At 52.5% G+C, this 26,567-nt stretch overlaps 1 protein-coding gene across 2 annotated transcripts in view; it reads right to left on the reverse strand.

Annotated features, from left to right (window-relative positions):
* Positions 1-26,567, reverse strand: part of wge (BAH domain and coiled-coil containing protein winged eye) — a 227,804-nt gene that overhangs the window by 149,267 nt on the left and 51,970 nt on the right. Inside the window, exon 1 of one of the 2 annotated variants that reach the window (XM_089541069.1) lies at positions 1,995-3,126. The exons of the other annotated variant lie outside the window; for it this stretch is intronic. The gene's annotated coding sequence lies outside the window, so the exon portion shown is untranslated. Of the gene's footprint in view, positions 1-1,994; positions 3,127-26,567 lie in introns of those variants that run through there. 2 annotated transcript variants of the gene reach the window in all.

The following is a 26,567-nucleotide window of genomic DNA, read 5'->3' on the forward strand; positions in this document are numbered from 1 at the left end:
GAGCACTTTTCGTTACCCTCCGCGTTTCTGCCCCATTGTTATCATTATCGCTTCTATTATACAACAGCCGCTGAGGTGTCTGACAGGTAAAGGTATTCGGCTGCTGATGAGAAAGACGTGGGTTAGATCCCGGCCGCGGCGGTCGCATTTCGCTGGAGGCAAAATGCTATATAGGTCCGTGTATTAGCTGTGCGATGTCCGTGCAAGAAGTCCCGGTGATCGAAATTACCCGGAGCCCTTTACCACGGTTTTCCTCACAGCCCGAGTCGCTTTGGGACGTCAAACACCGTAAACTTACCAAACCACAAACCAGGTACCAATACTACGTAAACTGTCCCTCCTGCCATAAAACAAACGTTAGCCACGCTCACAGCCCTGCACTGCCCACAAGTGCTTGCGCGACTTCGGCAGGCTCAATCCTGAATTTGTAGAAAAATGGCAACAGGACATTAGGCGAAGCGTACACAACTCGTTCGGTCGAAAAGCCGTGCAGTCGGCTCCGCGTGTCACAAATTATCGGGGGCTGCGTAAAAAAAAAAAAAACTATCACGGTAATTGTGGTTCTAGTGATTGACTGGTGTGTGATTGGCGATTACGAGTTAATGAAAACATTGTAATTAACAGATTAATTAAAGCAATGAAAAATTGGAAAAAGGGGGTTCAAAGGTGTGTCAACATGCTCCCACTGAAAAGCCAACGCTTGATGATGGCAATTACGAAAATTTAGCGTATAATTGGTCAATCAATTGAAACAATTCAAAAAAATGAAAAAAATCCGTTCAAAGGTGCCCGCCTCAATAGCCAGCACCTCCCTTTCTGTGTGGTGTTTCGTCGCAGGCCGGGCGCTAACAGTTTACGGATGCAAATGATACGTTCTAACCTTGAGAGCAATAAGCTGCAAAGAAATCGCCGCGGCGGTTGCCTCGTGAAAGCCCCGGCCAAATGTTTAGCTGGCGTGCGTGACGGCCGTTTTTTGCTTTCTCCTGTTCTTTTTACGACGAAGCAAACTTGCGGAAAGCTGAATATAAAGGTGCGGCTTGGTGAGCCCGTGGTTAGATTCGATATTTATTAAGTTTGGTTCGTCATAAAATGCAGGAGAAAGCAAAAAGCGGCCGTCACGCACGCCATCTGAGGATTTCGCCGGCTGTACATCAACACGTAGCCGATATGAAAGCTGTGGGGAGAAACTTCCGTACGCACAGACCAGCCGACCTGTTGCCTGGGGGGCGGATTCAAGAGGAGCTGCCCCCCCCCCCCCCCCCCCCCCCCCACACACACATACACTATCTCAAATAAGCAATTTTCCATAAAAAAAAAAACATACTAAACCCCGAACTTTTTTCGAGGGAAAAGTATAAGAAATACATTGCTCAAATGAGACCACCCACCATCTCCCCCAACCTCCCACTCCAAGAGCGACCCATAAATAAGCCCCTGTCTGTTGCACTCCTGTATGTTTAGGTTTATTGGGGTTTAACGTCCCAAAGCGACTCAGGCTGTGAGGGACGCCGTAGTGAAGGATTCCGGAAATTTCGACCACCTGTTTAACGTGCACTGACATCGCACAGCACACGGGCCTCTAAATGAGTGTTATAAGCTTCATTAGGTGGCGACACATGCTGTAATCCTTTATCCGTCATCATCATGAGTCAACATACGCGATCGAAGAAGAATATAAAGTTTCTTCTCGGCTACTAAAGTGTTTCGTTCTGGGTGCATGTCTATTCCCCGCACCTCGCAACCGACGCCATACAACAAAACATTCTTTTACAGGGCCGACTATCTTCAGCCAAAACGCCCGCATCGAATCGAACCCGCAACCAAGGGACTGAAAAAGGTCGCACCATATGTATGTCACAAAACTGGGCTAATTGCATAACAACGGGTAAGGCTGCCGTGAGTACTACACGTGGCCGACGGTGGCGCTGACCACCGCCGACAGGCCGCCGCTATACCCGAGACAGATTGCAGGCGGGAAAGCAGGCAATACTCACAACGCTCCAACGTCGAGTGGTTCGGACGCGCCGACGCCAACCCCGCTACAACGCTCTGCGGAAGAACCCTCGGTGACACCCACGTCCGGACACCGCGCGCTCTCTCGGAGTAAACAGCAACATCGACAGCCAGCGCTCGCGGCGGCAAACAGCGGCGTTGCCGGGAGACTTCTCCGCGTCCCAACGAAAGAAGCCGTGCCACGCGCCGGGGCCCCCTAGGTTCTGCGTATGCAGTTTCGCAATTCAAATCTCTCGCCCTTCTTTTATTTTTTCCCTCTCTCCCTCTAAACGAAGCGCGCCCTCTGTCGGCGAGTGCGAACCCTCGTTCGCGAGCCGCCGTTGTCGGATTCGACGCCTGCAACGCCCCCGCGTCCCGAAAACTTCCCTAAATACGGGGCGGCGGCACGGTGGTTACAACATCCCACGCGGCAACGGAAGACGAGGCGCTGACGTCACGGGAATGTACGGCGCCAAAAGCGCATCACGTGATCATGGCGTGCTGCTCTCGCCAAATCGATGCCTCTATGCCCCTCATTTCACCTCCCATCGTCTCCCTCGTTTTTTTGGGCGGGGGAGGGGGAAGGGAAAGGAGGTGAGAGACAGAGAGGGAAGCAGTGACCGCGAAGCACCGAACCCTTGTCTACCGACACGTGCGTGACACACAGAAGAGCGAACGATGAGAAATCCGTCTAATATAACACTCCAGATATTGTGCCGAGCCGACTATCGCTGCACACAACAAGCGGAGGAACGAAGACGCATAATCAGCGAAAGAGGATAGTAGACGGAGAAGAGAAAAATGCGCGTAATCCTCGCGCACATTGCACGCATCTGTCGCAATCCCCAAAACCATTCTCGCGCTCGCCTTCCCAAAATGAATACCCTACGCTTCCCGTTTCAAGGAAGGAAACAGTATAAGGGAAGAGAACATATGCATAACAGTGGAAGAGAGGCGAAAGGAATCCCTAATGGGTCCCGCTCAGAAACCCGGTGTGTCCCGCGCGAGCTCGTGTCACGAGCGTTCCCCGCGTCCCGAGTCGTTCCCGACACCTAACGACGGCGGCTCCATCCAGTGACGCACAGACGCATTCCTTTGTCTCGAAGGTGTTGCTCCATCCAACCCCGGAGAAAATGTTCTTAGCCCCCCCCCCCCCCCCCCCCCCATCCCCACAATCCCTCCTCACAAAGTGTCGCAAACACGCGCGCCTCCGTAGAACGCGCCGTCGACAGACCACACGCCAGTCGAAAAAGAAAACAAAAAAACGCAATGCGGCTATTGTTCCACCTGTCCTACGTTGTATAATAACAGCGAAAGAATACAAAAAAAAAGGCAGGGGTAGGGAAGGAGAGAAAAGGAACGAGCGCGCAAACGTTTCGCAAGAGAGCCGCGTGCGCCAGCGCCGCTCCACGGCCCCGGGGCGCGGGCGGCCAGGCGGAAGGAAGAGAGAGGAGGAAATGGAGAGAAAGAGAGAGCGCGGAAAAACCCGCGAAAGCTCAGCCGACCACGTGGTCCGGCGGCCTCGCCGAATGCGCGGGAAAACGGGAAGGACGCGCGCGTGCCGCCGGGACATCGATCAGCGGGGAGCAGGGGGAAAAGGGAGAGGGCGTCGAGGACGTCGGCGGCAGGAAGGCCTTGGGACGGCGGAGAAAAAGGCCATATGGGGCACGGCGGTGGCCGCCGCCGCCGCGCGTGATGTAGGCATCGCCTCTCCGGCTGATCGATGTTAGCCTGCGTACGAAGCGAGTCGCAAAGGGAAACAAAATGGGAAGCGTCGTCGGAGAGAAAAGGGATGAGCGTCGTGTAATGGTGGGAAGGCGCCCGGCATTTGTCTCCGCACTCTGCCGTATGACCCGCATACTTCTGAGCGGTAAACACGACTAGCAATTGGCAAATCCAGCTTTATCCTTTCAGCTCGATCAACTGGCTGAGCTGCTACGCTTGATGTTATCCTCAAAGCGGTGTACATTTCTTTTCTTTCTTGTTCCACTAGCCTTGTAAAAATATTACCTCGATTCCGAAGTCAGTGGCCGCTTGGGTCCACTCCGCGCCGAAAGCCCCAGTAGGTGGCTCAAAGCAATGTACGGTAGCTGGAATCCCTGCGATCAAGGCCAGACACGCGTAGACGAAACTATCAAGCGCCCAGCGGAACTTGAGCAAACGCAACACGAAATGCGCTTGGCGACTTGCGAAACCGCAGTACCAAACGTATGGAGAGCTGCCGACACTGTTGTAATAAATTCCCAGCCGTATAGCGAGAGCCCGTACAGATGCAATGGACTCTGCCAGAGTGGTTGCACGAATTTCGAGGCACCCGGTCAGCTTTGCGCACGAAACATGTGACGTGGACAGAAATGAATGAGCGGCCACCACGCGGCACCGTTTACCGCGAGCCGCCAATGCGCATGCGCAGATTGCCCACAGGCGGCCAGCTTCCGGAGCACCTGTCGCGTCGAGCTCCGTGCGCGAAAGCGCATTCGCCGCGTTTACATTAATGCGACAGAAGTCGACTTTAGACCACTTTCGGAGGGAGAGTGCAAAAACGTCGAAGAAAAGAGCAGGGGCGGGAAGGAGAAAGGGGAGAGAGACTGCCACACCTTTCGTTCTCCCAAAAAAGTGGACTGGAGTCGACTTCTGTCGCATTCATGCAAACGCGGCTATTGGAGGTTAGCTGTAGCGTTGCCGACACACACGCTGCGCTAAATCTTGAACATCGTCAGTACCTTCTACCCACACATATCTGCGGTTAAATAAGATTTCGCGTCACACTGGGCTATAGCATGTAGTACGAGAACCGCGGATGAATGCGCGGGAGCAATGCCCTGGTGTTGTGACAACCAAATACCCTCGCAAGGTTTACTCCTTTCAGCGCGCTTCCCCCGGGAAGATCAGCTCGCACAGTGTTCGTTCAGCACCGGTATCCGTGTGGCTGTACGCGAATAACGTGTAACATAAAACACACACACACACCCGGATGCCGTCGACTACAGTGCGCCACCACCGCTGGTGCCTGACACGCATGCGCACCGTGACTTGCGACTCTCTCGGCTCCGACAGTCAGGTGCAAGGTTCGAGACTCTCGGAGCCCGCAGAGACAGAGGATATATGCCGCAAGGTACTCAAGAAGAAGGCCGGAGGTGCCCAGGGAGGGGGGGGGGCTCAATTTATGCGTGTCCCGTAGCGCCGGGAATGCCGCGATGGAGAACAGGCGGCTGCTGCAGCTGCGGATGTGTGTCCGGAAAGGCTGCGGCCGTCGCCGGCACAATGGGCGGCGGATAGAGAAAGGGGGGGGGGGGGGGGGTCCGCGGCGGCAAACGCGCCTATGAATGATGGACCTTCGCGCGCGCAGGAAGGTGGCTGAATGAACGCGTGTATCTCATATACAGCACCGACAACAAGGCAAGAGGAGGACGATGGGAAGGAGCGGCAAGTAATGGCATATATGGATACCGGTTCCCTTTCGGAGCGTTCTCTACATCGAGCGGGCAATGCCATCGCGCGCTGTATACTGGCACTACACGCAACCGCCTTTGCCTGGGGTCTGGATGATTCAAAGATCCTGCAAGAATGGACAAACGGTTTTGGGGGAAGATATATTGAAAGACGTCGAAAGCGAAACGACGCAGGCGAGGTTGAGTGGTTTGACGACTTTATGCGCAAAAGCCGCCGCACTCTGGGCTACGGCCCAGAGTGCGGCGGCATGCACGCCTCCTCGTTCATGTTAACCACACGGGGTGCTCTGTAACGCGCACCGAAATTTCGGGACACCCTAACAAAGTTTTACCAGAGAGAAAGGGCACCTAGCCAGGAATTTCTTTTATTTCGAAAGGGGCCCATTATTTCTACAAAGATATCTATCTTATAGACCAGTCTATAGGGAATGAAAATCCTGTAAACAGTCTATGACAATCTATACATTTATGGCCACCATACCCTTTTAGTAGACTTTTGTCTATGTACCGTGTATAGACTGGGGATATTCAAAAGAAAATATCTATAGGAAGGCAATAGAGTCTGGCTTGGTTCGGTTTGGTTTGGTTTATTAGGGTTTAACGTCCTAAAGCGACTCAGGCTATGAGGGACGCCGTAGTGAAGGGCTCCGGAAATTTCGACCACCTAGGGTTCTTTAACGGCGGATGAGATTAAGAAATCTGCGGGAATATGGTGGCCGCGGCTGGCTAAGGACAGGGCTAATTGGAGAGACATGGGAGAGGCCTTTGCCCTGCAGTGGGCGTTGTCAGGCTGATGATGATGATGCTGACATCGCACAGTACACGGGCCTCTAGCATATCGCCTCCATCGAAATTCGGCCGCCGCGGCCGGGATCGACCCCGCGTCCTTCGGGTCAGCAGCCGAACGCCGTAACCACTGAGCCACAGCGGCGGGTCGCAATAGAGTCTATAGACAGTCTATAGACAATTCCTGTCTAACGACCCCCCAAACGTCGTCACTCATTGTTCATCAGGGGCGATACTACATACAGGGTTCGGCTAGGCTATGTTAGGTCTCGTTTTCAGAAGCGGACCATTTCGGGGGGAGGGGGGGGGGGGGAGAAGAGTCGGCATTACACAGAAAAGGGCAGGTAAAGATGACCAGATCAGACCCAACATTACGAGTAAACAAGGAGCCCGAAATTCATACCTAGTCAATCAAAATACACTGACGCGACAACCAGAGATAGGAACCCGACCGCGGCGGCCGCGTTTCGATGGAGGCGAAACGCAAGAGGCGCCCGTGTGCTGTGCGATGTCAGTGCACGTTAAAAGATCCCCAGGTGGTCGAAATTATTCCGGAGACCTCCACTACGGCACCTCTTTCTCTCTTTCTTCTTTCACTCCCACCTTCCTCCCTTCCCTTACGGCGCGGTTCAGGTGTCCGCCGAGATATGTGAGACAGTTACTGCGCCATTTCCTTTCCTCAAAAACCAATTTACATTTATATAAACGCTGATTACTACTTAAAAAAATCTCTGCCTCTCCCGTAACCGAGAGTAGAGTAAGCATGAAATGTTTACGGGCCTAATGTCATCTCGGTGGACACCCGCACCGTACAGGAAGGGAGGAACTCCACCACCCGCTCAGCGCGATGCCTTGCCATTTGAACGCAAGGTTTTTTGAGGAAAGGAAATGGCGCAGTAATTCTCTGCCATCTCGGTGGACACCCGAACCGCACCGTAATGGAAGGGAGGAACGCCACCACCCGTTCGGCGCGATGCCTTGCCCTTTGAACGCAGCGCTTCTCACCCGGGCCCCTGTGCGCCTGCGCGGCTTTGTTTCGATGCGCGAAGCCCCTAAGAGATCACGTATGGCAACAAAGTGTATCGTGGCATTTATGTGCTTTTTGCACGCGTCATTAGAAATCGGAAATTATAATTCCGTGCATTATCAAACGCACAGCGACTGATATCTTGATAAACATTGAGAAGACACTGGCAGCAGCTATTTTTTGTGACTCCTTTGGAGTCCAACCGGCGCTTGCATGCCGGTCGCGTAGGAGGGCTTAGGTTTGGTTTGTGGGGTTTAACGTCCCAAAGCGACTAAGGCTATGAGAGACGCCGTAGTGTAGGGCTCCGGAAATTTCGACCACCTGGGGTTCTTTAACGTGCACTGAAATCGCACAGTACACGGGCCTCTAGAATTTCTCCTCCAAAGAAATTCCAACCGCCGCGGCCGGGATCGAACCCGCGTCTTTTGGGTCAGCAGCCGAGCACCATAACCGCTTAGCCACCGCGGCGGCTGGAGGGCTTAGAGAGTCTCGTTAAATCTCGTTAAGTCTCGTACGGTGCCCGGATGTTCTCGTTTCAGAGCCCGGATGAGTATATTTCAGTGCCCGGATGAGTGGATTTCAGTGCCCGGATGAGTGGATTTCAGTGCCCGGATGATGGCTCTCGGTCTCGGCGTGACGTCATCACACTGCCGACAACGGGGGCTAAAAGCATTTCATGCTTTAAAAAATCTCTGCCTCTCCCGTAACCGAGAGTAGAGTAAGCATGAAATGTTTACGGGCCTAATGTCATCTCGGTGGACACCCGAACCGCACCGTACAGGCAGGGAGGAACGCCACCACCCGTTCAGCGCGATACCTTGCCATTTGAACGCAACGTTTTTTGAGGAAAGGAAATGGCGCAGTAATTCTCTGCCATCTCGGTGGACACCCGAACCGCACCGTAATGGAAGGGAGGAACGCCACCACCCGTTCGGCGCGATGCCTTGCCCTTTGAACGCAGCGCTTCTCACCCGGGCCCCTGTGCGCCTGCGCGGCTTTGTTTCGATGCGCGAAGCCCCTAAGAGATCACGTATGGCAACAAAGTGTATCGTGGCATTTATGTGCTTTTTGCACGCGTCATTAGAAATCGGAAATTATAATTCCGTGCATTATCAAACGCACAGCGACTGATATCTTGATAAACATTGAGAAGACACTGGCAGCAGCTATTTTTTGTGACTCCTTTGGAGTCCAACCGGCGCTTGCATGCCGGTCGCGTAGGAGGGCTTACAGAGTCTCGTTAAATCTCGTTAAGTCTCGTACGGTGCCCGGATGTTCTCGTTTCAGAGCCCGGATGACTGGAATTCAGTGCCCGGATGAGTGAGTGGATTTCAGTGCCCGGATGAGTGAGTGGATTTCAGTGCCCGGATGAGTGGATTTCAGTGCCCGGATGAGTGGATTTCAGTGCCCGGATGAGTGGATTTCAGTGCCCGGATGAGTGGATTTCAGTGCCCGGATGACTGGATTTCAGTGCCCGGATGACTGGATTTCAGTGCCCGGATGACTGGATTTTAGTGCCCGGATGATGGCTCTCGGTCTCGGCGTGACGTCACCACACTGCCGACAACGGGGGCTAAAAGCATTTCATGCTTAAAAAATCTCTGCCTCTCCCGTAAACGAGAGTAGAGTAAGCATGAAATGTTTACGGGCCTAATGTCATCTCGGTGGACACCCGAACCGCACCGTACAGGAAGGGAGGAACGCCACCACCCGTTCAGCGCGATGCCTTGCCATTTGAACGCAAGGTTTTTTGAGGAAAGGAAATGGCGCAGTAATTCTCTGCCATCTCGGTGGACACCCGAACCGCACCGTAAAGGAAGGGAGGAACGCCACCACCCGTTCGGCGCGATGCCTTGCCCTTTGAACGCAGCGCTTCTCCCCCGGATCACGTATGACAACGAAGTGTAACGTGGCATTTATGTGCTTTTTGCACGCGTTATTAGAAATCGGAAATTATAATTCCGTGCATTATCAAACCCACAGCTCCACTGATATCTTGATAAACATTGAGAAGGCACTGGCAGCAGTTATTTTTTGTCTCGTTTGGAGACCAACCGGCGCTTGCATGCCGGTCGCGTAGGAGGTCTTAGAGAGTCTCGTTAAATCTCGTTAAGTCTCGTACGGTGCCCGGATGTTCTCGTTTCAGAGCCCGGATTGTGTTTCCAATGTTTTGTTTGTTTGCACTGTTGAATAAGCTTCCCTTTTATTCAGAGCCCGGATGACTGGAATTCAGTGCCCGGATGAGTGGATTTCAGTGCCCGGATGATGGCTCTCGGTCTCGGCGTGACGTCACCACACTGCCGACAACGGGAGCTAAAAGCATTTCATGCTTAAAATACCACCTGGACCAACTAAACGGTTTATCGGTTAACAATCTGGGCGTCACCAACCACGGCCACGGTTGACTACATAATTTACAGCGTACGTTAGATGAGGCAACTACGAGCAAAATTGCATCATAACGTAACCGCGTACGCAAACCTGCCTTGACCATCAGACCATAGGTCACACATGTGTAATCCGCCGCAATTTTTCTTTAATTTCTTTTGTGAACTGTGCTAAGGTGCATGCTTTCTGCTTTTGAACTTCGGAATTTAAGCGTGTGAGGAGGAGGTAGAAGAGGAAAGGCAGGGAGGACTACAAACGCCCTGCGAATAATGCCTACGTGGCGGTGCAGGCACTTCAATATGCGAGTTGATTGGTTGTTTGGTTTGGTTTATGGGGTTTAACGTCCCAAAGCGACTCAGGCTATGAGGGACGCCGTAGTGAAGGGCTCCGGAAATTTCGACCACCTGGGGTTCTTTTACGTGCACTGACATCGCACAGCACACGGGTCTCTAGTTGAGTTTAGCAGAAAGCGTTGCAGGCACTTGAATACATGAGTTGAGTTTAGCTGAAAGACTTATCAGGTAAGGAGGGCGCATGTGGGGGCAACCAAGGAGTAGGCGGAACCGTTGTTCCACCCCCTCGATAATATCGTTTCCGCATCCCAGACGCGTCGTTGATTAAGGCAAGAAAACATTGCCCAAGGTCGGTGTGTACTGCCCCGGAATCAACCACGCAACCTCAACACCACGTTTAAATGTTAATGAAAAAAAAATGTTTACTGCATTCGAATCGGAGCGAAAGCACGGATTTGTGCCACGCAGAAGACGACGGTGAGCAGGCAGTGCCGAGGGACGGAGAAGTGGAAGTTGATGAAGACGACGTTCTCCAGTGCATAGCCGAGCAGTGAGCCGGGTTGAGTCCCCAAATTTCACGAGAGATGCATTCATATCATTTCACGAATACACCAATCAGTTTAAACTGGAAAGGAGGATCTATCCGCCACCAGACAAAAAGCTCGATAAAAGCCAAGAGGTAACGTGGCGTCGGCTCCAGACGCGAGCCTTCTATAGCCCGTCGAGACTAGCACACATGTATCCAACACAATACAACGCTACTTGCAAACAATGCGGCGAGATAGCCGGATATGACCACATTTTATGGAGCTGCAAAAAGGCGCCGCCACCGGCGGACCTACTACCAGTCCCTTCTCTAGAGCGGTGGGAGGCTATACTGGCCAGCTCAGACCCGTTGACGCAAGTCCGGGCCACTGAGTGGGCTCACAAGGTCGCCAAGAGCCATGGGCTCGAAGCCATCTAGTATAATGCCCACTAGGGCTCAGTGCTGACAATAAACGTTTTCCAATCCAATCACATCGCGAGAGAGTGGTGCAGTTTAACATCTAGTTTGCGATTTCCTCCACAATTACACAATTGCTACCGGCAGGTTCTCTTGCTAATGGTATCCAAAATTTCCGCATTGCAAAACCATTCAGAATTTTTCTTGTATTCAATTCTCTAATCTTTATGCCCGTTTATTTTTCCAATTCATTCTTTTTTAAATCTATAATTTCATCTTTAATTCCTCGGAATACTTACCCAAAGTTAAACCATTAGCTTGGCAACAAAAGGTAATCCATTAGCTTGGCACCAATTTATCTTCTTTTGGCTCTCCTCACTGAACCCTGGCCAATCCCCCGTCGTGGCTATGTGCCACGCCACCAAGCAACAACAACAACAACAACAACAACACGAGGTGTGTTGCCTGTTTTCTCGTGCTTGTGTGTTGATGTGCCACTGTTCGTGGGCAGCTGATGTATACGAAACACCGCATCAATTCGCATCGCATCAATTCGCATCGCATCATCGCGCAACCGCGGATTCGACTGCCAGTCATGGATACTGATTCAATTTTTTTCTCTTTTTTTATGCTTTGACCTCTTAACTCAGCTGAAGGTCAAATTTGCACGGTCCGCGATTGAAGCCCTAGGTCCCGCAGTGAAGATTTCCCTTCAAAATTCCCTCAAGCTCTACAGGGCGAAGATAGCGGACGTAGGGAGCACCGGACTGACGCCCGTCCAAAGCCAGCCGCACTGCTCGGCGTACAAGCGGCAGCTGCAGGCGCCTTTTTTTTCGAACACGGGCGCCGCTTGCTCGCGCCGAGGAGGAGGAAGGGGGGGGGGGGGGGGGGGGGGGGGGCGAAGGCGTACGATGCACTGCCGCCGAGGATCGTTTGCGCGCGCCTGTCTTTTCTCTCCTCACTCTCAGCCGGGCAGCGAAGCCCTGCGCCGAAGAGAAACAGATGCCGCCGAGACGACCTTCGACCGTCACCTGCGGCGCGCGCGACCCCAGTGGCGGCGGCCATCGGCGCGATCGGAAGGCCCCCTCGATAAGCAGGGTCCGGAAGGCAAAGCGGACAACACCTGACGACGGTCAACTGCCGCCCGTGCCAAGGGCTTAATTTTCTTCTGCTTCAGGATGGCGGTAGGGCAGGTGGTGCGGCTTATTTCAGACGACGCGACGTACTTACTGCCGCCCGCCGCCGTCCGTCACATAAACCACGAGCTCTCCGCTCTCTCTCACTATCTGTGTGTTTAATGCACCGCCGCTGACTTCCCAGTAATAAGGTACCGCCCCTCTGCGAACTGCTACTGAAGGCATTAGAACGCCCCGTCTCTTTGTCGTGCGCAGCGCAGAGAACCACAGCTCACGCGATGGTCGGCAACGACGTGCGCCGTATTAACCCGAATGTAACTACCAGGTTTAACCAAAGCTAAACCCCAGCAATTTTATTTTTTCTTCTTTCCCTCCTAGCTCCTTAATAATTTGAGGGTACCTGAAACTTTACTCTAAGTTACTGTTTCAGAGTGCTATTTTATGTATGTTTAATTTTTGTGTGTGTGTGGACGGGCAAGGGGTTTAGGTGGGGACGAAGACTCAGTACGTCTTTTTTTTTTCTAATACGATTGCATTAGCACACCAAAACGAAAGTCGCTGACTGGTCAAGCGAGGCCATGTGACCTTTTGATTTTGATGTCGTCACAGCCTGCCTACGGTGGAAAGTGGCAACCTGACCCCCGGTTTATCGGCCGGTGGCAATTCTATTAATGATTGGTCAAGAGATGTCACGTGCCTTGTGAGGTCACCACGACATGCCAACTGGGTTGTGGCATTCCTAGCTGCAGCCAGCTTCTGGAAGACAGGGGTGGTGTCGCCTACGAGCGGTGGCCCGCACCGTTTCAGCGATTTCTTAGTTAAATTTCACTGCAATAGGCGACGCGACAATAGCCTCCGATCTGTAGTGCATGGACCAATCAGCGCGTTGGACTCTGAAGCATGAAACGCAAGTGCTTTCGCCCCCGCAAGTCAGGCAGAAAAGAGTGTCGCAAGAACAGCAGGCATGCAGGCGTACAGCGGAACACTCCCAGTAATGGCCCGTTGCGTTTTCTCGGTCCATATACAGACAGCCAGATACCGCACGGTTCCGCTAAAAACAACCACGGGCCTCTACACTACTGGATACATACGTGGGCGCGGTTACCTTTTCACGCGACAGCGTACACAGTTCGTTCGGTCGAAAAGCCGTCGGCGTAATAGTAGTCGGCACCGCGCATCGGAAAATAATCGGGGGCTGCGTAAAAACTATCGTATCATGCGAACCGTTTGCCGCAGAATGTTCCGGATAGTGTCATACGATTCAGCGTTCCATGCAGCATAAGCTTACTAGTTAATTTAAAGCCTAGCTCGCGGCAAGGATTCGAACCGACAACCTATAATCGGAGGCTGCGTAAAAAGAAGTATCATGCGCGGTTCGGGTGTCCAGCAGGGATTCGAACCGGCAGCCTGGGATGCGTAAAAAAAAGTATCACGTGCGGTTCGGGTGTCCACCAAGACAAGCGAGACTGTTACTGCATCATTTCCTGTCCTCAAAGACAAACAATGTTCGATCTGGCCAACGGGCAAGGCGTTGCGGCGAACGGATGATGTATAGTTCCGCGGACTCCCTGGCAGCGTTGCAAGACGCTGTCGCGTTCCACTCTTAAAAGGCGAAGCTTAATTAAGCGTCCTCCAAATTTTGGACTTCCTTCGGGAATCAGGCGCGTATTGCTATGTGTAAATAATGCTTTACTCAGAAGGCACGCTGCTGCTTTCGATGTTCTCATATACTATTCACGCACAGCAACACACGCTGCAAAACAATCCGTAGTAAAACTCGCTGTTATATTTTGGCGTTTTTTATGCGTAGCATATTGCAATCACTCAGTTCAGCCCTTGGGCGCGGCCGGGCAGCCACCAAACCACGTAAAAAAAGAAAGAAAAAACATGAAAGAAAAATATGAAAAAATAAAAAGGAAAAAAGAGAAGAAAATAAGGACGCCTGAGCATGGTGGCGGTTGCCACCGCCCCGTTTCAAAGGGGGCGCTCCTATCCATCCATCCATACATACGTCACGGAGGAAAAGGTGCTGACAAAATCGAGTGCCGCCAAGCAATACCTCGGCAAAAAGACCGCGCAATATGCAACGCATTCTTGGCTTAACCAAGCTAAGCCTGGGCATCTTTTTTTTTTTTTTAACTAACCAGTTTCTTGCGTGTTCCTGAGGACAAAACCGAAAGCGAGTATCAGTCGTATACATACGCACTACCCCGAGTAAGATAATATACGGACTTTTACTATACGGTGCCGGGATTTCGCAAGGTTGCGCCGGCACACACCGCCGGTCACGCCGCGCTGACCACGGAATTATCGCACGGTTCGTCAAATTCCGCCCAAGGGCGCCGAGTGCGATGGAAAATACCTGACACGTTGCGGCGCCGGCGGCTTTCGTTCCCTCGTTTCGCTCAGGCAAAGGGGGGCCCGATAAAAAGCGTCGCTGAGATCCGCATCGGGGGGCGGTATAATGACCACAAAAGTGGCGGCCGCTAGCTATATAGAGTCCCTGGTACCATTACGTCTGTCATTCGAGGAAGTCCGCTGCAGCGGCAGTGTTTCGCGCAATCGCCACAATAGGGCGCGGGACACAAATTGCGCCTTTTCGCGGCGCTGGGCATTCCTAGCGCTTGTAGAGATGTTCGATACACTTTCTATAGACTTCTTTAATGATACTGTCAGCCCTGTTGAAGGGCCATTACAAGAGAGGAAACCATAAAAAGAAAAGGAAAAACAAGCAATTCAAACAAATCGAATCAGGCTGACGCGCAACGCATACAAACAACTAATCACACTGGATAACAGAAGCACGCAGTTATGCGTATGAATTACACAGGACAGCAGCAATGTATGCAATCCACAGCACACTATGGCGCACGCAGACATAATGCAAAACTCTATAGCGCTCTACATACAGACAAATAATAAGTGAAAAGCGCAAAGCGGTTAGTACTTCGCACTCCCGGGATATATAACACTGTCTAACTTATTAAAAAAAAAAAAAGCAACGAGGGAATCAGTCCTAACAAGTGAATCGGGAAACATGTTGCATTCCTTTATACTTCTTAGACTACTGCTTTCCTACAGATATTTTATTTGGTCTATTTACAGTGACAGGCTGTCCACAGACAAAAATCCACTAAATTTACGAGACCATAAATCTAAAGATTGTCTATAGGCTCTCTCTACGATTTGTATTGTCTACAGGCTATAGGATTTGTCACAGTGTATAAATTTTATGGAGAGAAGTCTATGGCGATTCTATAGACTGTCTAAAGAAATTTATGTGAGGGCTGGGGCAGTATGACCGGCGCCATTTTTGTTCCGCCGATTATCATCGCTTCTTACAGCTTCCATGAAAGTGCGGCGTTTCTATACGAGCAGATTCGCACTGTTCGCTACCAGACAACAAAGCGGGAATCAACGCGTGAAATATATTGTTTGCGTCAACAATATTGTTTACTTGTATTCTCTTCACTTCGAAACATTGTGTAATGATGCTGCTAAATACGCGCGTTAGCTATTGTTTTAAATAACCCGTTGTGTATATATTCTGTACGTATTTGTAAACCGCTCACTGCCTTCTCTAATGCCCTCCAAGGGCCATGAAGGAACCTGAAATTAATAAATAAATAAATAAATAAATAAATAAATAAATAAAAAGCACAGGCATCACAAACGTACATTGTGCCTCCCTCGGTTCGGTTATTTCGAAACATTTGAAAAGCACAGCAGCGCGATTCTACAGAGCACGCAACGGTGCGCACCGGCACGGGGCGGAAAATTCCATTAGTGCCAACTTAATTCGATCTCTGTGCGAAACACCGGAAAAGAACCAGTGTGCGCACCGAGTCTCGGCCTTCCGGGCCGGGCCGCGCAGAGGCCACCGTTCACAGTACAATACAAACTTCACTGTGCATCAGGATAACAAATACAGATGGCAGGCCTGCCAGATTCATGCCTACCCAGTGTCAATTCGCTGCAAGTGACGTGAATCGAGCGCCGATCTGTGAAAACTGTAGCGCGCTTCGAAAGTCCGCATTAGGTCGGTGCCTATTGCAGTGCCCATCGCCCGCAATAGGCCTCTGCCTATTGGTGTGCCGATAGTCCACAACAGGTCGGTGCCTGTTGCAGTGCCCATCAGGTCGGTGCCTACCTGAGTGCCCATCGTCTGCAAATAGGACGGCGGGCCACAGGCGCGAGTTAGCTACGAACCACGAGGGTACCGGTAGCTCTCAGCACTCAGGAAGCTTGTACTCGAGTGCCAGCCAATGGCGGCGAAGGAGCAATGTCCAGGCGAGTTCGTGCTCAGGTGTGTGCAAACGATGCACGCATAATCGAGCAGATCGCTATAAGCCAGCAGGCGCGAGAAAAGCTCCACACAGCGGAGTCGGCTCAAGCTCGCTACTCCGCCAATAGACACCTTTAGCATACCGTGTACCATGTTACCGGTACCGGTACCGGAATACCGGACGCCCGCGCGCAGCCAATGCGCATGCGCAGATCGCCTAGTCGGCGCCAGATGGCGCCACGTACCCGGCAGCTGCGCGCGCGCGTGTAGCATCGGGACCAATCAGCGCGGGCTCAGCGGCGGTGGGCGGGCACCCGGTACTCCGGTACCGGTAATACGGTACACGGTATGCTAAAGGTGCCTAATCTCGTGCACGGTCGGAGCCCCGACAGGACGCCGGCTTCGCACCGAATACACGCTCCGTCCGAAAAGGAAAGGCGCTGCAGGCGAAACTGTGTGCGCGGTAAATCTCTGGTAGAACGAGAAAATAGGAGGGCCACTCAGTTGCGTCGTCGTTTTATCGCGCTCCGGGATCACGCGGGGGAGGGGGTTAACGGAGCGCCCGCCCCCCTCCTCGCTTTGGAAAGGGACGCCTCCGCCGCCGGTGGCATCGGCGGTAGCGACCGAGAGAGCACTCTTCCCAGGGCGAGGAATTTCGAGCGACTTATTTTTTTTTTTTTTTTTTTCGTTCAAGGCTGCCGTCGTCGTCGCGCCGGCGGCGGCGTCGCGTGCGGTACGAGAGAGAGAGAGCGAGGAGGACGTTTCGGAGAACGGAGAGCGATTTAATCTGGATGAGGGGGGGGGGGCACAGAGGGGGAGCGCGGTTGCGCGCCACGTCGGTTTCACGAGAAAGAGCTCCCCGCCATTAGGCGTCGACGAAACGAGTGCCTCAGCTGCGCGGGTGTCTCGCTGGGACAATGGCCACAACGCACACGCGTCCAGGGGACAGAACAGATACTCCCCGCATTCCCGCCTCCCTCCTCCGACACGAAGTCCTACCCCGCAGATCACGTAGAAAACACGCCCACCGCGGTCAACTGAGTGAAGGTTTCGGATAAGACACGTCAACGGAGACTCTAAAGCCCTTCGGTGCCATGAAAAATTCTGCACGCATTTGGAGCTGTAAAACCGAAAGTGGCTGTTCATTCCGAACGTCCATGGCCGCGCTGTGGCGCGTCCTCACACACACTCTTCCCCCCACAATGCAAACCATTAGGCAAGGTAAAATATCGCAATGTACTGCATTGTAGTGTAGTAGCGGACGGTAGCCCGGAAAACAATTGTGCGGCTCCTCCGTCCCATCGTGGTCGGACAAAAACAGGCATGCACGATTCCTGCACTCTAAACAGGAAGGAGTAAAAAGGGTGTAAAGCCGTCCTCTAGCGCACACCCTTTAAAGAAGAGAGTGCGTATAGAGGACAGCCTACTCCCTTTTATGCGAAGCATATTGCTAGAGCTACCACTCACGCCGTCGCCGTGGGACCCCCACGTGACACCGTGACGTCACCCCACGTGACATCGAATGAGAGAGCCGGCCTCCACCTCGCGCCGTCGCCGTGGGACCCCTAGCCGTCACGCCATGTGACACCGTGACGTCACACCACGTGACATCAGATGAGAGAGCCGGCCTCCACCTCGCGCCGTCGCCGTGGGACGCCTAGCCGTCACACCCGCGCATTTCGAACGCGCGTTCACACTCGGTGTAGGTGAAACGCTCGCTCCACCGGGCAGGCAGACGCGGCTTCCGTGGCAATCCAGGCGCTCACCCAACGCGCGTCTCGGGGTTAGTCGGCGTTCCGCTGTAGCCATGCCGTTGTCTTCCCCCACGACGAAGGCTTCTAGTGGTTGTATTAAAATGACCAAGTATTCAACCAAGGAAAGCCATGTATTACCAAGCCTAGCCCCTAATATGCTTCGCATTCCCCAGGCTTAGCCAAGCTGAGCCTCAGCAATTTTTTTTACTCCCATACAGGTGTATTTGAGCATAGAGTGTACCAGAAATGGGAAAAATGAGTGCAGGTACAGGTGTCCACGCCCACTAGGGCGCAAACTGGGGTCACCTACGAGTGGCCTGGGGCTCGAAACACCTTAAAGTGCATGCAACGTTCGCATGTACGCGACTTGCTTCTCAGCGGTGACCGCCAGAAACGTACTGCGCTCTAAGCACGAGTACACCTATGAGAGACTAAGAACGGAATGCGCTAAAAGACAACTTTACTCCCTTTTTACTACTTTCCGTTTAGATCGCACACAGAGCGAGACGCTCGAGCACGCTATGGACAAGTGTACGACGCGCATACCACGGACGATTTACAGGAGACGCGTAGACGTGGTCGACCCACGTGTTGCCCCAGCCCAATGCTCGCCGCACAAGAGGGTGCACCAGGCAAGAACTGAAACCGTAAACGCGCTACGCGAACATGTACACGGACCGCGCGTACGGATAACCGTCACGCCCCGATGCATTGCCCCCCCCCCCCCCCCCCCCACCCTTTGCTCGGTATTACACGAGCTGCCTGCAACGCGCCTTTCGAAGCCACGCGCGGAGAGCGAGTAGAGTCGTCGGAGTGCGCATGTGGCAGTTTTCGCACGGCTCTGTGTCAGCGTTACACACGGTCGGCGCAAGGTGCAAGCCCTCCTCATGCGTGGTGCACGTGGCTGGGGGAGGAAGGATGGGGGGGGGGGGGGGGAGGCGGTCACGCTACTACACAGCCACGCGCATCCAGGAGCGCCACGTTCGTGATACGTTCACGCTAGTGTGAGCAGCACACGACGCCGAAGCCGCCGGTTCAGGTGCGTAACGTCGCCACCCTCCCCCAACCTAAACAGACGCGTCACCTTTCTCTTATCGGACCATCTGCTTGTCACATACGTCACTCACGCCCACCCGTAAAAGTGTATATCTCGCCACAACAGCGCGCGGCACGCAAACAATGCCGCCTCCCCGAAGGGCGGACTATTATGCCTCGATAAATGCAGCTGTCGTGGTGTGTACGGCTAGGGTTGGGAGAGAGAGATAGAGAGAAAGCGTGTGCGCAACTACATGTTATACTTCACCTCCCCCCCTCCAAGTGCAGACGGTGTGCCAAAGGAACAGGTAACTACGCGACAGACGGGGGCACCTGCAACGTTTTATAACTAAAACCCGACCAATGCGGTCTCAAGCCGTCACGGCGTGCCTTGCAACCTGCCAAGCACTTCCGCGCACCGATGGCGGCCACATCCGAAAAACGTTTGTATCCCCTAGGTCAAAAGCCGGCATTGAAAGTGGATGAAAAAGATGTCCAAGGCAAAAGGCGAAAATAGAGCAAAAGTAAACTATGCAAAAAACACGGGACGAATAAGTCACAATCTCCGGCGAAGAGGGCGCCACTGGTTGCCTAAAATTTATGTATTTCTTCAGTTGTTTCCTTGTTTTTTTTTTTCTTACTGCTACCTCCAAATGTTTGCGAGTCCGAACCATTAATCCATCAAGAAACCCGAGTTTATCATCAACAAGTGTTTCCTCACCTCACAACGTGAAGGGGAAACTCAACTGGCGCAGTCGACAGGATCTCAACTGGAGCAGTATGTTTCGATTCTAACGGCTCTCGCTACGCTTGCACTCGTCGCGCGCTCTAGCGGCGCCACCGCTACGCTCTTCCCACTGCCTCACGAGGAAGCGAATGGGCGTATTTCAACAAAAGTGCGACACAGCGACCATCTCGTTGAAATCCAGTCGCAAGACGGCTGCGATTTGAGAGAGACGCCTGTGCCTGTCGCAAAGAGTGCGGAATCCCAATGTCTTTTATGCCTGAAAACTGAACCGTGCGAAACAGTCGTATCTGTGAGGATCTCAGAGTCGGAACAACACCACTCAACGCGAGAGCTTATAGTTGCAACCACCGCGCCTATACGAGCGCAACCACGTCTCGAAGGTCACCCACGAAGCCTCCCCTCCTTGGAGGCTTTACTTATCGGGATTAAAAAGAAAAAAAAAAGCCCGGCTGCTCCCTTATCTACCTAGATAGCCTCACTCACAAAGCTGCGAGAAAATCTGAAGGCCGGGCCACGAGATTGAGAGCGGCTCATCCGTAACGAAATGATAACAGAATCCGTATCAGGGCAGCCTCCATACATACCGGGTGGAAAGCTTCCACCCAGGTTCCGTTAACTGCGCGTATACCACTCGAGATCTGAAGCGTGGCAGGTTTCCTCAATGCCGCTGATGTTAAGCCGGACCCTGAAATGATTCGAACGACTACAAAACGATGCCGGTTGCCGATATACAGGGCCGTCTGAAGGAGAACCGCGGTCTACCTCTCCGTGTCGATGTAGACACAGGTTAGGAATCAAAATCCAAATTTAAACGTGAGACCCCACGGCTGCTGATACGGATCATGAGAGGGAAATAACTAGAAGAATAAGAATGGGGCGGAGCGCATATGGCAGGTTCTCTCAGAACGTGAATGGCAGTTTGCCAATATCGCTCAAGAGAAAAGTATACAACAGCTTATCTTACCGGTGCTCACCTACGGGACAGAAATGTGGAGGCTAACGAAAAGGGTTCAGCTTAAGTTAAGAACAACGCAGCGAGCTATGGAAAGAAAAATGATAGGTGCAACATTAGAGATCGGAAGCGGGCGGGGTTGGTGAGGAAACAAACGCGGGTCAATGACATTCTAGTCGAAATCAAGAGGAGTTAATGGGCTTGGGCAGGGCATGTAATTCGAGGGCAAGATGATCGCTGGTCCTTAACGGAGTGGATTCCAAGAGAAGGCAAGCGTAGAAGGGGGCGGCAGAAAGCTAGGTGGGCGGATGAGATTTAGAAGTTTGCGGGGATGCGGTGACCGCAACTGCTGGAGAGACATGGGAGAGGCCTTTGCCGTGCAGTGGGCTGAGGATTACCTTATCGACACTCGGGTGGTTTTCACTCGTTCCGAGGCAAACCGAGAGAGGCGCTGTTCCCTCAGTATCAGCAGCGTCGTCCCTTAGATCCTTATCGCCGCTGCTTCACTCGGGGTCTAATCTTGGGAGGCTTGCATAACCGGCGCTTGGGCTTGGGTCGTCGAAACTCTTGCGCCACTGAATCAAGACACAAGACACGTGTACGAGTCACGGGCTCAATAAAAGGGTGCGTCGTACGATGGTTTTTTTTTTTATGCGTAGCATATTGCAATCGCTCAGTTCAGCCCTTGGGCGCGGCCGGGCAGCCACCAAACCACGTGACGTGACGTCACGTGGTTTGGTGACGTCGCGTCACGTGGTGACGTGACGTCACCAAACCACGGGGAAAAAAGAAAAAAAGAAAAAAAAACGAAAAGAGGGGGAAAAATAAATAAGAAAAATAAAAAAAGGACGGCCGAGCATGGTGGCCGTTCCCACCGCCCCGTTTCAAAGGGGGCGCTCCTATCCATCCATCCAACCATCCATCCATACGTCACGGAGGAAAAGCTGCTGAGAAAATCGAGTGCCGCCAAGCAATACCTCGCGCAAAAAGACCGCGCAATATGCAACGCATTCTTGGCTTAACCAAGCTAAGCCTGGGCATCTTTTTTTTTTTGTCTCGGGAAGAAATGTAATAAGACAAAAGATAAGACGAAGTTTTCAATCAGACTGACTACTAGCCTCAGCATGAAGCGACTCAGGCTATGAGGGACGCCGTAGTGGAGGACACCTTCCTTCAGGAGTCCCTCACACTACGGCGTCCCTCATACCCTGACATCGCCCAGTACACGGGCCTCTAGGATTTCGCCTCCATCGAAATGCTACCGCCGCGGCCGGGGACCGAACCCGCGTCTTTCAGGTCAGCAGCCGAGCGCCGTAGGCACTGAGCCACCGCGGCGGCTTCTCCACGAAAAGTGTATGGCCATAAATCTATACATTAACTATACACTACCTAAAGCGTCTGTATTGCCTAGACTAGCCTATAGGATTTGTCTACAGAAAGTCAGTAGACTTTCAACACGCAAGTCTATGGACAATCTACGGACTGTCTATAGTAGGATACAACTTAAAAAAACAGCAGTTGCTAACACTGGGCCGCGGTCCGCGGCGTCTTGTATTACTCCGCTGGCCAATCGCAACTCTAAACGAAATCAGCTTTTTAATGCTTGACTATATCAAACAATCCACGGGTCAAAATCCTAGAGCTTATAATTTTTTTTCTTGTGATAAGCTTCTTGTTTACGTAACAAGAAACGTTTAAGCAGCGGACTACTTTTTTGACGCGTAGGAATTCGGTGCGCGGAGGCTGAATGTGGGCGGAGCTTCACTGCAGACTCAAGTTGTATCCGCGTATAAAAACATTTTCGTGTGGCATATATTATGCTTGAGAGCGTAGCTTTGAGAGGACGCGTGAAACACGCTTCGAGAGTTGCCAACGCACGACAACATTGGTGCAAATTGTGAAAGCTTGCAGTAGGAAACAATCACCTTTCTTTATTTATTTTTAGCAAAGCCAGTTTTTTGTCGACCTGACACGCACGGGCAGAGCTGTCACCAGAGATTTCACGCTTCGACAGTTTCGCGAGATACGAAAGCGTGCCTGGCAGGGGCGCGGCTACTCGACGAGGACGGAGCACCGATATAGAGAAAGAAAACCAAGACTGCGCAACGGAAACGCCCCGATTAGGCCGCCCTATAAGCCCGGCGTCATATCTCGCACAGCAATTAACTCGAACCTTATATTCGTTCGACTTTGCTTCCCACCTGTACTCGGCAGCTGGGTGGCAAGCATGGATGCAGACAAATGCCTCGCTCATACACATTATACGTACACAGAGTGAACAGCTGCCAACGCACGCCGCAGAGACCTACGCGTATATGTACCAGGTGCTTCAGCGAAGCCAACAAGCCAGCAATTTTGCCCGCAGCGGTGGCTCAGTGGTTACGGCGCTCAGCTGCTGAAACGAAAGACGCGGGTCCGATCCCGGCCGCGGAGGCCGAATTTCGATGGAGGCGGAATTCCAGAGGCCCGTGTTCTGTGCGATGTCAGTGCACGTTAAAGGACTCCAGGTGGTCGAAATTTCCGGAGCCCTTCACTACGGCGTGCCTCATAGCCTGAGTTGCTTCGGGACGTTAAGCCCCAGTAAACCAAACCAAACCAAAGCCAGTAATTTTGAAAGTAAGCTTTTTGATGGCCTAAACGAGGCCTTTTGTGGCGCATTAATACCAGCGGCGACGGGCGGAAGACTGCAAGTGAACTTCGTTAACTTCAGCAGGACACAAGTCAGGAAGGCAGCGGCATATAACCTACGAAGGACACCCCCCTTCCAGCCAACGGCGTCGATCAATTGTCATGACGACGAGGTTTAAGCCCATTTCGAGAGGCAATCAAGCAGAACTTTTTGCTGGGCTAGTTGGTCCATTGTGACATGAGTGAAAACAGCGCGAAAGAAGAAGCCCGAAGGCGAAACGAAGAAGGGATGTCATGTCCCTTCGTTTCGCCTTCGCGCTGTTTCACTTATGTCAAGGAGGCAGTTGCCAGACACGTACAGTCTTTGTCAAAAGTTTAGAGGCCAGGGGGTTCACTTCTGAGCTTTATATTGGGACTCCAGGAGCATTCGTAGAAGTCCTACCTGTTGCAGGAGGCAGTACCAGAAATCTTCTCACGTTCAGGAAATTTGGAGCGCTAGAGATTCATTAAGAACGACACAGTGTGGCTCAAAAGAAAGCCCCCTGGGCTCTAAACTTTTGACAAAGGCTGTACCTGCAACTTCTCACGCTAGAGGATCAACCGTGACGTCATAAGAACCGATCGGCACCATTGGCTGCATGGCGGCTTCCCCTGAGGGCCATTCGCCGCTTCATTCTACACTCTAAACAGAAGGGAGTAAAAAGGGAGTAAAGTTGTCCTCGCGCGCTAGAGAGCATCAGAAAGGAGCGTAGTTAACATAGTTAACACCCTTTTTTTACTCCTTTCTGTTCCTCTCTAGCGCACACCCTTTTAAAAGGGTGTGCTCCAGAGGAGAGCTTACACCTTTTTTTACTCCCATATAGGTGTATTTGTGTCCAGAGTGTAGAGTTGTACTCGACTAAAGTTAACGCTATCCACCACCTGCCCCGTGACGTCCGCCGCCACTGGTATCACATTACTACGCCAGGAGCAGGATATATATTTCTGGGCCCCGGAAAGCCTGTTTTTAAACATTACTGGCGGGCTTCGCTGGAACAACGGATGCAGCTTTCACGGGATTCATCGACACAGATGTGTGCGTTGAGGGCAAACTGCTCTCTCTCTCTCTCTCACACACACACACACACACGCACACAAACACACACACACACACACGCACGCACGCACGTACACACACACACACGCACACACACACACACGCACGTACACACACGCACACACACACACACACACGCACGCACGCACGCACACACACACACACACACACACACACAGGGGGGCGGCACGAAGGCTGAATCATTCAACAACGCGACCAATGGAGAGATCATTAGTACTTCGCCTACAAAGCCGTTCGGTGCGCCGCCTGTCGCCCTTAATTGCCCCCAGGAGCGCGCCGTACATCCGTGGAGCCCCGTACGTAGCGTACACAGCACGTGCCGCAGGTCCGCTGTACGCGATATATCATATATATACCTCGACCGTTAGTTTACGCGAATTCTGCGCAGTGCGCTCCAAATCGTTAAAGAACCCCTGGTGGTCGAAATTTCCGGAGCCCTCCACTACGGCGTCCCTCATAGCCCGAGTCGCTTTGGGACGTTAAACACCAATAAACCAAACCAACCAAACCAAATCCGAACACGCGTCGATCGACCGAAATCGATCAGTCAGCAGTACGAACGACGCCAGTCTTCAATCACGCCACTTCAGTGCGGTCTTACACGATCAGTCTCCGCACGCTCACAGATTCGGCAACAGAATACAGAAACAACGCCAGTATCCAACGATCACTCTTTGTCGGTTCGCCTGCAACCCTGACAATGCGCAACCTTCTGCGTGGTTATAGGGTTATAAACCTGGCAGGGGCAAACGCGCGGGCGACCTAAAACAGCCAGGAAGCGATACGCACACGCGACAGGCTGGAAATATAAGTTTGGTTTGGTTTATTGGGGTTTAACGTCCCAAAGCGACTCAGGTTTATTGGGTTTAACGTTCCAAAGCGACTCAGGCTATGAGGGACGCCGTAGTGAAGGGCTCCGGAAATTTCGACCACCTGGGGTTCTTTAACGTGCACTGACATCGCACAGTGCACGGGCCTCTAGAATTTAATTCTCCTCCATCGAAATTCAGCCGCCGCAGCCGGGATCGAACCCGCGTCTTTCGGGTCAGCAGCCGAGCGCCGTAACCACTGAGCCACCGCGGCGGGGCGGAAATCTAAGTCTCATACGCAAGAAATGTCGCGTTCCAGGAAGAAGACGGCTCTCTAGAAAAAAAGAAATAAACCTTTTTTTGTTCTGTGCGCAGAAAGTGAGTCGTTCTGCGGAACAAAAAAAACAAACGCTCCATCCAACCCTTCTCCACCGTTCCGGTTATTTCTGCATACCAATTTTGGGCAAAAAGAACTTCGAGAAGGAGAGAGTCGAACGAAAAAAAGAAAAGGAAACAGAGGAAACATCACCGAGCAGACACGCCCCTGTCACAACTTTCCCTACTCGCCGTACGGGCGACCGGGGGGGGGGGGGGGGGGGGGGGGGGGGGAATCGAAATGGTCGCGGATATCCTGCGACATGGCGGCAGCGCCTCCCACAGCAATGATCGATGACTCCGTTAACATCCGGAGAGGAGCTCCGCTTATAAGTGGCCTCCCCCCTAACCCCCCCGTCCCCCTCCTCCTTATTACGGTGGAGTAGCAAAACGCACAAGACGAGAAAAAAAGTACAGAAAGAAGAAAGAAAAAGGCCGGCAGGTAGACCCTGCGCACAGGCGTGTTACGTGCGCGTATCTTACGAAATGGGTGCGGCGTCGCGCGATATCAAGCCTCTTCCTGTCACGTATACTAACTACACATGCGAGGAGGCCCTATAGGCGAACGTGACGGCCGAAGGGAAAGTGCCGCGGGCAACGCGCAATTATAACGCGTCGCAAAACATTACGCGGACTCGGAGCGGTATATCGCGGGAGATCGAAGAAACAACAAAAAAAGTCGCGTCGTCGGACCAGTTTGGGCGCCACTTATATGCAGACGACCCTCGGCCAGAAGTTCGTCGGACGCCGCCGCCATCTTGGACAAGATGCGGTGTGAGCACAAGCGTTTGCGGGACGGCAGGCTGGAAACGCTGATTGGTCAAAAAAATATGACGTCATACGCGTG

This window comes from Amblyomma mixtum, chromosome 4 (assembly GCF_055824585.1).
Source record: "Amblyomma mixtum isolate Tamu chromosome 4, ASM5582458v1, whole genome shotgun sequence".
Taxonomy (NCBI): domain Eukaryota; kingdom Metazoa; phylum Arthropoda; class Arachnida; order Ixodida; family Ixodidae; genus Amblyomma; species Amblyomma mixtum.